The sequence below is a fragment of the Eubalaena glacialis genome, chromosome 4 (genome assembly GCF_028564815.1).
Source record: "Eubalaena glacialis isolate mEubGla1 chromosome 4, mEubGla1.1.hap2.+ XY, whole genome shotgun sequence".
Taxonomy (NCBI): Eukaryota; Metazoa; Chordata; class Mammalia; order Artiodactyla; family Balaenidae; genus Eubalaena; species Eubalaena glacialis.
In genome coordinates, this window is record NC_083719.1 from 106,342,179 (window position 1) to 106,355,656 (window position 13,478).

The window sequence follows — 13,478 nt, forward strand, 5'->3', positions numbered from 1 at the left end:
TTTTATTTTATTTTATCCTCTTTCTTTCTTTCTTTCCATTTTTTCTCCCTTTTATTCTGAGCCGTGTGGATGAAAGGCTCTTGGTGCTCCAGCCAGGCATCAGGGCTGTGCCTCTGAGGTGGGAGAGCCAACTTCAGGACACTGGTCCACAAGAGACCTCCCAGCTCCACGTAATACCAAACGGCGAAAATCTCTCAGAGATCTCCATCTCAACATCAAGACCCAGCTTCACTCAACGACCAGCAAGCTACAGTGCTGGACACCCTATGCCAAACAACTAGCAAGACAGGAACACAGCCCCCTCCATTAACAGAGAGGCTGCCTAAAATCATAATAAGGCCACAGACACCCCAAAACACACCACCAGACGTGGACGAGCCCACCAGAAAGACAACATCCAGCCTCATCCACCAGAACACAGGCACTAGTTCCCTCCACCAGGAAACCTACACAACCCACTGAACCAACCTTAGCCACTGGGGACAGATACCAAAAACAACGGGAACTACGAACCTGCAGCCTGTGAAAAGGAGACCCCAAACACAGTAAGATAAGCAAAATGAGAAGACAGAAAAACACACAGCAGATGAAGGAGCAGGGTCAAAACACACCAGACCTAACAAATGAAGAGGAAATAGGTAGTCTACCTGAAAATGAATTCAGAATAATGATAGTAAGGATGATCCAAAATCTTGGAAATAGAATAGACAAAATGCAAGAAACATTTAACAAGGACGTAGAAGAACTAAAGAGGAACCAAGCAACGATGAAAAGCACAATAAATGAAATTAAAAATACTCTAGATGGGATCAATAGCAGAATAACTGAGGCAGAAGAACGGATAAGTGACCTGGAAGATAAAATGGTGGAAATAACTACCGCAGAGCAGAATAAAGAAAAAAGAATGAAAAGAACTGAGGACAGTCTCAGAGACCTCTGGGACAACATTAAACGCACCAACATTCGAATTATAGGGGTCCCAGAAGAAGAAGAGAAAAAGAAAGGGACTGAGAAAATATTTGAAGAGATTATAGTTGAAAACTTCCCTAATATGGGAAAGGAAATAGTTAATCAAGTCCTGGAAGCACAGAGAGTCCCATACAGGATAAATCCAAGGAGAAACACACCAAGACACATATTAATCAAACTATCAAAAATTAAATATAAAGAAAATATATTAAAAGCAGCAAGGGAAAAACAACAAATAACACACAAGGGCATCCCCATAAGGTTAACAGCTGATCTTTCAGCAGAAACTCTGCAAGTCAGAAGGGAGTGGCAGGATATACTTAAAGTGATGAAGGAGAAAAACCTACAACCAAGATTACTCTACCCAGCAAGGATCTCATTCAGATTTGATGGAGAAATTAAAACCTTTACAGACAAGCAAAAGCTGAGAGAGTTCAGCACCACCAAACCAGCTTTACAACAAATGCTAAAGGAACTTCTCTAGGCAAGAAACACAAGAGAAGGAAAACACCTACAATAACAAACCCAAAACATTTAAGAAAATGGGAATAGGAACATACATATCGATAATTACCTTAAATGTAAATGGATTAAATGCTCCCACCAAAAGACACAGACTGGCTGAATGGATACAAAAACAAGACCCGTATATATGCTGTCTACAAGAGACCCACTTCAGACCTAGAGACACATACAGACTGAAAGTGAGGGGATGGAAAAAGATATTCCATGCAAATGGAAATCAAAAGAAAGCTGGAGTAGCAATTCTCATATCAGACAAAATAGACTTTAAAATAAAGACTATTACAAAAGACAAAGAAGGACACTATATAATGATCAAGGGATCGATCCAAGAGGAAGGTATAACAATTGTAAATATTTATGCACCCAACATAGGAGCACCTCAATACATAAGGCAAATACTAACAGCCATAAAAGGGGAAATCGACAGTAACACAATCATAGTAGGGGACTTTAACACCCCACTTTCACCAATGGACAGATCATCCAAAATGAAAATAAATAAGGAAACACAAGCTTTAAATGATACATTAAACAAGATGGACTTAATTGATATTTATAGGACATTCCACCCAAAAACAACAGAATACACATTTTTCTCAAGTGCTCATGGAACATTCTCCAGGATAGATCATATCTTGGGTCACAAATCAAGCCTTGGTAAATTTTAAAAAATTGAAATTGTATCAAGTATCTTTTCCGACCACAACACTATGAGACTAGATATCAATTACAGGAAAAGATCTGTAAAAAATACAAACACATGGAGGCTACACAATACACTACTTAATAACGAAGTGATCACTGAAGAAATCAAAGGGGAAATCAAAAAATACCTAGAAACAAATGACAATGGAGACACGACGATCCAAAACCTATGGGATGCAGCAAAAGCAGTTCTAAGAGGGAAGTTTATAGCAATACAAGCCTACCTCAAGAAACAGGAAACATCTCGAATAAACAACCTAACCTTGCACCTAAAGCAATTAGAGAAAGAAGAACAAAAAAACCCCAAAGCTAGCAGAAGGAAAGAAATCATAAAGATCAGATCAGAAATAAATGAAAAAGAAATGAAGGAGACAATAGCAAAAATCAATGAAACTAAAAGCTGGTTCTTTGAGAAGATAAACAAAATTGATAAACCATTAGCCAGACTCATCAAGAGAAAAAGGGAGAAGACTCAAATTAATAGAATTAGAAATGAAAAAGGAGAAGTAACCACTGACACTGCAGAAATACAAACGATCGTGAGAGATTACTACAAGCAACTCTATGCCAATAAAATGGACAACCTGGAAGAAATGGACAGATTCTTAGAAATGCACAACCTGCCGAGACTGAACCAGGAAGAAATAGAAAATATGAACAGACCAATCACAAGCACTGAAATTGAAACTGTGATTAAAAATCTTCCAACACACAAAAGCCCAGGACCAGATGGCTTCACAGGGGAATTCTATCAAACATTTAGAGAAGAGCTAACACCTATCCTTCTCAAACTCTTCCAAAATATTGCAGAGGGAGGAACACTCCCCAACTCATTCTACGAGGCCACCATCACCCTGATACCAAAACCAGACAAAGATGTCACAAAGAGAGAAAACTACAGGCCAATATCACTGATGAACATAGATGCAAAAATCCTCAACAAAATACTAGCAAACAGAATCCAACAGCACATTAAAAAGATTATACACCATGATCAAGTGGGGTTTATTCCAGGAATGCAAGGATTCTTCAATATACGCAAATCAATCAACGTGATACATCATATTAACAAATTGAAGGAGAAAAACCATATGATCATCTCAATAGATGCAGAGAAAGCTTTCGACAAAGTTCAACACCCATTTATGATAAAAGTCCTGCAGAAAGTAGGCATAGAGGGAACTTTCCTCAACATAATAAAGGCCGTATATGACAAACCCACAGCCAGCATTGTCCTCAATGGTGAAAAACTGAAACCATTTCCACTAAGATCAGGAACAAGACAAGGTTGCCCACTCTCACCACTATTATTCAACATAGTTTTGGAAGTGTTAGCCACAGCAATCAGAGAAGAAAAAGAAATAAAAGGAATCCAAATCAGAAAAGAAGAAGTAAAGCTGTCACTGTTTGCAGATGACATGATACTATACACAGAGAATCCAAAAGATGCTACCAGAAAACTACTAGAGCTAATCAATGAATTTGGTAAAGTAGCAGGATACAAAATTAATGCACAGAAATCTCTTGCATTCCTGTACACTAATGATGAAAAATCTGAAAGTGAAATTAAGAAAACACTTCCGTTTACCATTGCAACGAAAAGAATAAAATATCTAGGAATAAACCTACCTAAGGAGACAAAAGACCCGTATGCAGAAAATTATAGGACACTGATGAAAGAAATTAAAGATGATACAAATAGATGGAGAGATATACCATGTTCTTGGATTGGAAGAGTCAACATTGTGAAAATGACTAAACTACCCAAAGCAATCTACAGATTCAGTGCAATCCCTATCAAACTACCACTGGCATTTTTCACAGAACTAGAACAAAAAATTTCACAATTTGTATGGAAACACAAAAGACCCCGAATAGCCAAAGCAATCTTGAGAACGAAAAATGGAGCTGGAGGAATCAGGCTCCCTGACTTCAGACTATATTACAAAGCTACAGTAATCAAGACAGTTTGGTACTGGCACCAAAACAGAAATATAGATCAATGGAACAGGATAGAAAGCCCAGAGATAAGCCCATGCACATATGGTCACCTTATCTTTGATAAAGGAGGCAAGCATATACAGTGGAGAAAAGAGAGCCTCTTCAATAAGTAGTGCTGGGAAAATTGGACAGGTACATGTAAAAGTATGAAATTAGAACACTCCCTGACACCATACACAAAAATAAACTCAAAATGGATTAAAGACCTAAGTGTAAGGCCAGACACTATCAAACTCTTAGAGGAAAACATAGGCAGAACACTCTATGACATAAATCACAGCAAGATCCTTTTTGACCCAGGTCCTAGAGAAATGGAAATAAAAACACAAATAAACAAATGGGACCTAATGAAACTTAAAAGCTTTTGCACAGCCAAGGAAACCATAAACAAGACCAAAAGACAACCCTCAGAATGGGAGAAAATATTTGCAAATGAAGCAACTGACAAAGGATTAATCTCCAAGATTTACAAGCAGCTCATGCAGCTCAATAACAAAAAAACGAACAACCCAATCCAAAAATGGGCAGAAGACCTAAATAGACATTTCTCCAAAGAAGATATAAAAATTGCCAACAGACACATGAAAGAATGCTCAACATCATTAATCATTAGAGAAATGCAAATCAAAACTACAATGAGGTATCATCTCACACCAGTCAGAATGGCCATCATCAAAAAATCTAGAAACAATAAATGCTGGAGAGGGTGTGGAGAAAAGGGAACACTCTTGCACTGTTGGTGGGAATGTAAATTGATACAGCCACTATGGAGAACAGTATGGAGGTTCCTTAAAAAACTAAAAATAGAACTACCATACGACCCAGCAATCCCACTACTGGGCATATACCCTGAGAAAACCATAATTCAGAAAGAGTCATGTACCAAAATATTCATTGCAGCTCTGTTTACAATAGCCAGGACATGGAAGCAACCTAGGTGTCCATCATCGGATGAATGGATAAAGAAGATGTGGCACATATATACAATGGAATATTACTCAGCCATAAAAAGAAATGAAATGGAGGTATTTGTAATGAGGTGGATGGAGTTAGAGTCTGTCATACAGAGTGAAGTAAGTCAGAAAGAGAAAAAGAAATACAGTATGCTAACACATATATATGGAATCTAAGGAAAAAAAAATTTAAAAAAAGGTCATGAAGAACCTAGTTGCAAGATGGGAATAAAGACACAGACCTACTAGAGAATGGACTTGAGGATATGGGGAGGGGGAGGGGTGAGAGGTGACAGGGTGAGAGAGTGTCATGGACATATATACACTACCAAATGTGAAATAGATAGCTAGTGGGAAGCAGCCGCATAGCACAGGGAGATCAGCTCGGTGCTTTGTGACCACCTAGAGGGGTGGGATAGGGAGGGAGGGAGGGAGGGAGATGCAAGAGGGAAGAGATATGGGAACATATGTATATGTATAACTGATTCACTTTGTTATAAAGCAGAAGCTAACACACCATTGTAAAGCAATTATACTTCAATAAAGATGTTTAAAAAAAAAAAAAGAGTAGTTGTTGACAGGAGTTGAAAAAATAAGTTCCATTATTCTTCTTTGCCGTATTTAGTTCTCTGAGCCATGTAGCCTTTGAATGGACAATAATTGAAGGAAGAAATGTAATTTATTATTTTAGATAAATAGAGGGCCTAGGAATAGGGAAGTGGTTTTGTAGTGATGGGAACTACAGAATGAGAGAGGTTTAAAAAAAAGATGCAAGGAACTGTAATCAGGTAGCCAGACAAGGCATAGACTCCAACCCTGAGGGAAATCAAGACAGAGCCCCAGGAGCCAGTGAGAGCTCTTCTCAGATCACAGAGGCTAATCCTTAAGGTAGGACCAGGGAAGGGGTCTCTGTTAATGATGGATGTCCCATTCTGCCATCCTGACTAGGCCTATGAACGTGAGCATGTGCAGGGAATGATGGAGAGATTTTTCTTCATCCTTTTCACATTTGCAAACACAGCTTTTCTTGGCTTACACATTAGTAATCCATAGTCCACTGAATACTGTATTGGTATTTGACCCAAGCCCCTAACCATATTCGTGATATGCAACACCAATTATGGGGTTACTGGGAACACTAAATGTTCATTTTTCTCAATTGACGCCACATCTACTTTTGAATTAAGAAAAATGTTGAGAACAAAAACAAGGGCCTTTTCTGAAACTAACACTGAAGGGCATTCTCATGAGGACAAAAGCAAATGGAAGTGAGACTTGGCTGATAATCTGCTCTGTCTCCGGTTATTTTAAGGTGCTATCCTTGAGCATTTCAAATGAAGAGTTGACTTTTTCACAAGCTCTTTGAAAATTATTACTGAACTCTATTCAGTCCCTATTAATTTGCCATGTAGCATTTTCACCTCTGTGGTAGTAATCTACACTGAACATATTGAAGTATCAATATGTGCTATGCATTTGTTTATGTACAATTGCTACAAAATAAAGTTTATAAAAACCTAGTTTTTTCTTTTTAGATTAAATATGCTATCTAGTGCTTCAGCCACACAACCCTTCTAAAATGATTTTATCCTTCAAAACTTGAAAACAAGTATATCTAGCCTTTCCTAGCAATGAGAAAATTCATTGAATACATAATAAAAAATTTTTAAAAAAGTCTGCTACCACTAATGACATATAATCTACTTCACAGCTTTCTTCAAACACTTCTGAAATTTAATGGGATATAAATATATATACATAAATAAATGAACAAATAATTAAATAGAAGTTAGCAATATAAATGAATAAACAGATAACGTATAAAATAGACACTGTCTGCATGTTATGGGAAAACCAGGGCGATAGTTTAGATTCCATGGCACTGCGTGTGATTACAAGAAATCAGATTTTAAGTGCACACAAGATGTTTGAGGAGGATGGAGAAGGATCAGCTTTACTTATACGCAGAATGGACCACAGTCCTTGAGGGGAGATTCTGGGTGTGTGAGGAAGCCTCTGTTCTCAAAGAATTATCCCCCCATTTGCTGCTGGTACTTAGGATAACACTGTAAAGAGACTCATTGGGTTTCAGGCAAGATTTTTATTTATTTTTTTAATGTTTTGCTCATACTACACTTACCGTCTTTGCAAAGAGAAATTGCACATAGTTAAAACAACATGCACATGGTTGAACAGTCAAATTGCTTAGAAAGGCTTATGCTGAAAAGTAGCTACTCTGTGCACTGCTCATCTCTTAGGTCTAACCCCAGGGAGAACGAAATTTTAACAGTTGCCCTTTTTAGTTCTCTTGATTTTTTAAATTAAGTAATCGACCTCACTCTTGCCTATTTGGTCAATGTTGACATCCTCTATTCTGTTCCTGCCGTCATTAAGTGATGATTTCGCTCAGTCCCCACCACCACCCATCTTGATAGCTACATCAGGATTCCTGGCCCACTAGCTAGTTACCTCTACAACCTGGGAGGGCAGAGGGGTCACTCATTTGTCCCCAGGCCTTCCACTTCTTATTTTTAGCCCCTCTTCTCTTCCTGACCTTAGTCTACCCTGCTGCACGGTCACCTCCTACGCAGCTGCAGCCTCCGGTGCATGTTTTCTAAGCTTGGCGTCACCAGCCAGCACTCCTCCATCCACTCTCCTCTCCCAGAAATAGACCAGGCTTTTCTCTGCCTCTTGCTCTGCCCTGTTGTCTTTACCACTATGGGCTTTTATTATGGTCGTGTTTACTACCACTTTAACAGGAGGTAAGAAGGGGAGGAAGGAGGGAAGGAAGAAAGAGGAGATGCATGTATTTTGAATGGGCATTTCAGCCAGGGGTTCTCAGAGCAGGATATATGCATTTTTCTAATGATGGGTCCATGCATTCAATCCGTTTTTTCAAAGAGGTCTGTGATACCCCAAATTTTAAGCTTAAGGTTCTTTCCTCACAGAGTTAAAATGCCTAACAAGGCCAAATATTCAAGGAGAGGAAAAAAAACATTGAACTATGTTACTTTCAAAGCGTAGACTTCATACGCACTACATCATTAATCATATTGGTTTCTTATTCAAAATACAGATTCTTGGCCTTACTGAATTAAATAATCTGGACGCGGGCCCCTCAAATCTGCATGCTCAACAAGCTTGTGATGTAATTTAATATTAATGCTAATTTATTTTATTTATAAGTGAATTGATGTAATTTAATATTAATAACAGAAACATGATTTATAACATTTATGTACTTGCTATACATAAACATTTGATATGTATTATTTAAAGGCAAAATTATAGATGGTAGGCCTCTTATCAAGGTTTGGAATGTAGAATTGAAAGAGAAACGTGTACCTTCATTATGTGCCTTTTAACATAATATGCTATAGGACTGGAACTTTTGATTGATCTCATTGAAATATTTGTAAACTTAAATATTTTTTCAAGCAGGAGCTGATTACATACATAATCTATCAAATGCTGAGGCAGCTGAAATTTGCGGTCAGTAATCACACACCATAACTTCTGCTTATTACCACTTTCTCAGCCTCCTTTCATAATTTCTACAAGTTTATAAATATCAGAAATTGAGATTGGTTTTTCATAATTTTTCAACAAGAATTTTTAAACTACTTCATATGATTTTTTTCTCCTCTGTTTTCAAACTAACTTTACAGTGGCAAGATTTTTAGTTCCAGAATTTTGTCAGGTATAAAAGTCAGGCTAAAAGGTCAGTAATTCTCAGGTACTTTCTATTTCATTTTTTAAATCATCTTAATGTTCTAAGTTGCTTAATCCTCAAATTGTCCATGCAGCTTCTCTTCTAAAATGCAGCCGTTGAACAGAAGGAAAGAACAATGCCAAAATGACAGCATAAAGATTCAGAGGGATGGTTTGTATAAAACTCTAATTGGCACTTTATATGACATTTTAAAGGCATTAAGTATTTCGAAGTCATTAAGAAAATTGTTATTATTGCACAAGTCATTTTAAAAGAATAAATTTACCCACCAGGCTATTAACTCCTCAGTGTGAATTTCCTTTGAACAGTGAATGATCCATAGTGATGTTCTTACACTTTCAAACTGTAATTAGAATAACTTAAGTTTTACAAATATTGTCTCTAAATAAAATTAATACAATGTATCTTGTGAAGTTGTTCCTTTTTAGGGTTGGCCATCAGCTTTTTCATGAGCATGATGTATTTCCTTCCCATATGCTTTATTATTTTTGAGTTAGAAAGGAATAAATAAACAAATGATAATTTTTTGGGCAATCTGTAATCCTGACAAATATAAAGTTCTGTCAGTGTTTTCCTTCTTTCAAAGGTAATTCCACTGAGTTGTGCATTGTTTGTCTCCCATTTTCATTTAGAATACTACTCTGTTCCAGCTTCATCGGCTAATTGAGTATTCACCATACCACAGATGTGATGTGTACAGAAATGCATTCAAGAAAAGATTAAACCAGGAGGCTGCCAATTTGCAGTTGGACTTTAACCTGCTTGCTTTTAATAATGCTTGAATATAGATCCTAATTTATAGGCTTGGTGTGAATAGTATTAAACCTTCCTGACTATTCCCTTGCACTTTGAATGTTCACTGACCTGTGAAGATAGCCAAGTGGATAAACTTATACTTAGACCCAGCAAATCAGAGGGCTATTAGAAATTGAGCTAATCTCGAGGTTTTTTTTAACTTCATGTTACATATGTATTGATTTTTTTTTAAACTAAGAAGACCTAAAAATAAAAATGACACACTTAAACTGACTTTCACTTCTTTTTTAATGAATTGACAGTGATGGAGTCATTAATGTATATCCTAGTCTGCCTGTTTTTACATCCTCAATTTCACATTTTCTGGTAGTCACATGAGTTACACTTGGCTTGAACCTCGGAAGGCAAAAGAGAGCCTCTGAAGGCAGAAGGCACCAAAGAAGAGGGGCTCCAAGGGCTGAGATGTCAGTTCCTGCCACTCCATCCATCTTGCTCTGTGTATTCTTTTATCTGGACCTTCCTTGAAGAGCGTGGTCAGCCACGTCCAATGTTGCCACAGAGAACAAGGAAGATTAATGCTAAAGGTTTTTTTGGTTTTGGTTTCTGTTTTTTTGCTCGAGGCAATTAGAAGCCACAGATAACCTTGTGAAATCAGGTCCTGTAGAGAGGTAAGGACATAATTCAGATGCCTGCTGGGTGAATAGTGAAGGGGAGGTAAGGAAGTGGGAAATAGTGGTGGAGGTGGGCTCATCTGTCAGGAAGCTTAGCAACCACTGCTAGAAAGTGAGCTCCTGGGGCCCCTTACCAGGGAGCCTCCTAGAGTTGTGCAGCGCACAGTCTGAACCAAGTCAAGCAGGGACCTAGTACTCATAGCTTTTATTCTTTGCAACTCTGAACACAGAACATAACTGACCCTTAATGAATGAACTTAATGAATGTTCCTTGAATGACATCAAAGAAAAATGTACCCAAAAGAAGGAAGAAAAGATTTTTTACCAAGAATCTAGTGATGAAAATGAAAAGAAAATCATGTTTCTGTTTTGAAGATTATACCAAGAATCAATTCAATTTTATTTTGAGAATTAGGCAGAGTCAGAAAGAAACATAATGATAGTAATAATAGCACAGCCTTGTGTTGGCATAAAGCTTGACTGCTCATGAACCTTTTTTTTCATATTCGCTGTTTCTTTCTTTATGAAAAAGTACAGCATAGGATATTTAGGAAAGAACTGTAACCTAAAGAACATTAAAAGTGAAACAAAAGGTAGGAAAAGAGAAGGTAGGGAAAGTTCTTAAAACAGATTTCCAACAATATTAACTCATGGTGTTGTGTAGTAAAAAGAAAGATTGAATTGACACCAAGGAATAACCCTGGGATCAGAATGGATCAGAGAAGCATAGCATATATAACCTATGAAATCATCCTATTTCATCACAATTTCATGTTAGTCTGAAACATGAAACAGCTCTGTGTAGCCTCCTACGCTCCCCGTTTAAAGCTGGGCAAGAAAGCAGAAATTTGGGGAGGAATTCAGAGAAGAGCTATAAAGATTATTAATGGCTAAAGGACTAGGACCTACTATGAAATGTTCAAAGAAATAAACTTTTTGTAAATCTTTATTCATTGCTTCAGAATTCATGATAAATGGAGTAATGTAACTGCATGGGAGAGGGGCTGATACCAATCATTCCAATGATGATTATCCTATAAAAGAAATATCCAAACTTGGCTGGAAGATCTTTGTAGCAACAGATCTTCATCAAATGTTCTTTGGTTTACCTAGTTCAGCTTGCTTGGGGAAGCGCATTCTAACAGAATCTTGTGGTGGTTAATGACTGCAGCGGGGATAGAATAAAAAGAAATGGGCCGACTCATTTAGACTAAGTAAGCAACGGAGGAGTTAGTTTAAACAGAGGTTGTCAGAGGGGGTTTTGGAATCTACTTCTCTGGAGAGTTTTAAAAATAGGCCAGGCACTCATCTCCCTGGGATGGCCTCAGCCTGCAGAGTAGCTAGAAGACAGCTACAGCCCTCTTGTGTTCCCTGCCACCTCTACCCACAGCGAGGCAACAACAATATCTGCGGGGGCCTCCGGGCAGGGGAGCCCGCAGTAATCCAGGCTCGTTTCTAACTAGAGTCCTTTCTTACCACATGGAACGACAAGTATATAAGTGAGGGTGAGGTCAGAATGTTCCCTGAACCACACTCTGTTAGCATTACTGAGACAGGGCGTTCTGTCCACCAGCACCGTCGGCTGAAAAGCATGAAGGATACCAGTTTGTATTGAATGGCAGTGCTCTGTTGGATTTCATTTGTTCCACTGTTGTGTGTGTGTGTGTGTGTGTGAAGATACAGTAAGTTACACTAATTGGAAAGGAATTTCAGTTAAAAATCTGGAAAACATCTGGGGAAAGAACCTTCATGTTTCTCGTGAGGTTAGGTTCTAATGTCAAGCATTTGATTCCGACATTACATCCTAACATTTAGCATTTGAATTTCCTTGGGTCTGAGGCTTATCCAGGATTGTTGTCTCTTTGCTAGCAGATGGGGGTTTTCCTCTTAGAAAATGGGCTCCATTCCAATCCGCTAGGGCTACTGGGTCACGGCCAGCTTCTCACAAGAGCTGAAGAGACAGCAGAGCTGACAGGCACAGGCAGAGTTAGCTTTAAATACAATGCACCCCATCATTTGGTGGGTGGGTATTGTTGCTAACTGTGCTTCCCCTTAAACAAAGAAAGTGGTGAGTTGCCAAAAAAACCAAGGATGTTCCATCTTAGGGATTAGGCTGAATTCTTCCCGGAGAAGCACTTTTTTTTTTTTTTTATAAGATGAATTTTATCCTAAAATATTTTCCAAATTTATTCAGGCACTCTATCCAAGGAAAATAAGTATTGTGCCGTGTAACTAGAATCTTTAGAATCAGTGCAACTTTCTCTTAAGGAAGGTCTATCTTTATTCATCAAGTGGTCTCTGATGGCCTGTGTGGGGTGAGGCGACTGCCAAGGTCACAGTTATGCAGGCTGGCCAAAGGACACACTGGATCTGGCTACCGACTGCCTAGTCAATTTACAAACAGGTGGTAAAAATAGGATTTTGTTCTTTTTTAATTGTTCTTTCCTCAATGCCCCTCATAATTGCTACTTTTCTGAAAGGGCAATTTTGTTTTCTTTAGAAAAAGGAGTCTTCCCTTCATCTCCCAAATGCTAAGTTGATGCCCTTCCCTAGAAGTCTTCCCATTAATTAAGTTGGCCTGAAGGTCATAAACCATGATCAATATGGAGGCTGGTTGCTGCAAGGTGCTAATTAACATCCCCAGAGAGGAACAGTGTCAACAATCAATAGAGAAGAGCAGAGCACTGGTAGATTTATGGCTTTGATTTTGAAAAGGTATGGGAATGCCCTGTGATGTTTTCCCCCATACTCCTTTTGAATGTTAATGCTTTCCTGAAGATGATTTCAGACACACTGCTAGGATACTGCCTCTACTCGCTGAAGCAGAATCCTCTGAAGACTTGCTGAGGCAGAACCGAAATCATGGCTCGCCTCAGAGAAGCAGCTGTACTGGCCGCTAATGATGCCTCACACAGAAAGAGGATGCTCCTTTAACTCGGGGTGTTAATGGGAAGTTTCTAAGCCTGAAACAACAGCTTTAGCTCTGGGGTGTGCCATCAGCTGCTTGCAGCTTACCACTGTCTACTGCTTTAGCACAGCTTGGTCCGGAAGAATGGAAACTAAAGAGGCTTGTAACTACCTGTAACTGTTCCACCAGGAAATGGATCAAGTGTTTGTTCAGCCAGATCCAGGTATTTGACCAAAATCTGTATCTCTGATGGGCTA